General features: G+C 28.0%; 1 pseudogene; it reads left to right on the top strand.

Annotated features, from left to right (window-relative positions):
• Positions 1 to 1,110: 1,110 nt before the first annotated feature.
• Positions 1,111 to 1,263, top strand: LOC145246261 (U2 spliceosomal RNA; annotated as a pseudogene).
• Positions 1,264 to 2,183: the final 920 nt, after the last annotated feature.

Raw genomic sequence — 2,183 nt, 5'->3', positions numbered from 1 at the left:
ACCTTATCTTAGCAAACAAGAAAATGAAAACATTTTTTTAAAAATTAACTACTGTAGTCGAAGGCTACCCAAATGCATCCTTTTCATTGGCTACTCCAATGAGATGTAAGGGATGACCTCATTTCTTTCCATGGATTGTTTCACTTCTTTAATTCTCACCTTTATATGCTGAATGTTTACAAAGGTGGCATTAAGTACTATTTTAAATTTTTATATGAATCAACCAAGGACTGAAAACCAGATCTCTCAACCCATTATGGACCACTAACCATTATGCCAAAACAGCTATTCATTCCTCCTGTTTCACTAGATTTTTTTTATAAGATTTTTCAAGTTTGGAAACTGTTGCTTTAAAGTTAGATGGACTTTATGATACAAAGTACAGCTAAATTTGTTATGTCTCTAAAATGGTGGCAATGAATAATATCAGTCTTATATGGGCATGACAATGTTCTCTCAATATTTCTAGACTGATCGTTTAGAGAGCTAATGGAAAATGGTCATTTTAACTTAAAATATACTTTGTTCATCTTAATCAGATCCATATGTCCTTAACTTTAATCAAACTTAAGGGATCTAAGCACCTCCAGTTCTTCAAACATTTTTTAAAGGTTTTGGTAGTGGCTGAAATTCAATATTTTACGTCAGGATAAAACTCCCTAACCAGAACTACAGGGTGGCCCGAGAAAAAATACTGTCAGTTCAGTTAATAATATGATAGACTTATTCCTATATTAGTACAAGTCTTATCACCTTTGACTCCTTGCTTAAAACCATGGACTTGCCCAAATGGAAAGAAATAAAATTTAATGGTTCTGTGCTATTGTTAAAATTTGTTAGTTTACAACCTAACATTTAAGGAATGTAATATTTATTTTTTAAAAAAATAGTTGTTTTTTTTTATTTTGTTTTTTTTTTTGTTTTTTTTACATGTTACATAAAATATACTTTATATATGAATAATACATTAAGGCACTTTCATGTTCGTACATTAATTATCACCCTCCACTCCTTTTTTGAAGAAAAAAAAAAGTGGGATCACAAAAGATGCAACGAAAAATCTTTTTTAATTTCATCTGATGTTGCTATTGTCGAACATGAAACTAAAATACACTTTCTTAGCTTTTAAGCTAGGATCAAAGTGTAGTATCTGTTCTGTCCAAAAAGGTTACAATAATATTATGGGGTTAGCATTCCCATCGGATGTCCATAGAATGGAAATATATCACAAACTCCTACAAATGTTTGAAGATAGATACCATAATTAGATATTTTGAAACTACATTAACAATGATAGATAAGTATGTTAAAGTTTGAACAACGGTGGTATAATAATATTGTGAGGTCTACATTTACTTTGAATATTAATAGAATTGATACATTTTTAAGCACAGCAATAGATGGATACAACTGTAGAATTTCCACAAGTCCTGTTTTTAATGAAATAAATGTACATAATCTTTAAAAAAAAAAAAAAAAAAAAAAAAAAACACATCCATGGCAAAATTAAAATATTAACTTATTTTTTCTACTCAATCAAGAAAAATCCTTGACTGAAATAATTTGTCCCATCTAGAATGCCCCCCCCCAAAAAAAAAGTATATATATATATATATATATATATATATATATTACACACACAACGGTATTCCTCAACATTTAAAACTGACTTTGTGGGGAGGCAAATTAAAAGAGATAGACATTGATGAAAAGTGAAATAGATTCAGCTTGTCCTTGCAAATCATATCTACATCCCAATTCCCAACATTATTGCTATGTAATAAAGTTGAGGAAATCGGTAAGATTGTAATTATGATTTAAAATGTAACATGATCATGTCAGTTTATCATTCTAGCTTTAATTTATTTTTCTGGTATTTTAAAACCTCTGATGAAGGTTAATTTAAAAATAAAAAAAAAATTAAAAAATAGAAACCATGCATCCATTTATTATTAAAAATATACCAATGTGTAATTGTTAAAAAAAAATATGATACATTGACTTTGCTGCTTGTTTTTTGATGTATAGATATGAAAAACTATTTTTTAAACTATTTTATTAACAGTTCTATCATGTTTTAATCAAGATAAATATGCAGGGGAGTTTTTATGTTGTAGGTGTTCTCGTAAAAAAAAAAAAAAAAAAAAGGTATGACTTTAAAACTAAAAACAAAAAGCATTAAC

Source organism: Euprymna scolopes, chromosome 23, assembly GCF_053919585.1.
Source record: "Euprymna scolopes isolate OS-2025 chromosome 23, ASM5391958v1, whole genome shotgun sequence".
Classification (NCBI taxonomy): domain Eukaryota; kingdom Metazoa; phylum Mollusca; class Cephalopoda; order Sepiida; family Sepiolidae; genus Euprymna; species Euprymna scolopes.
Note: the sequence above shows the minus strand (reverse complement) of the source record. Positions and strands in the feature narration are given on the sequence as shown.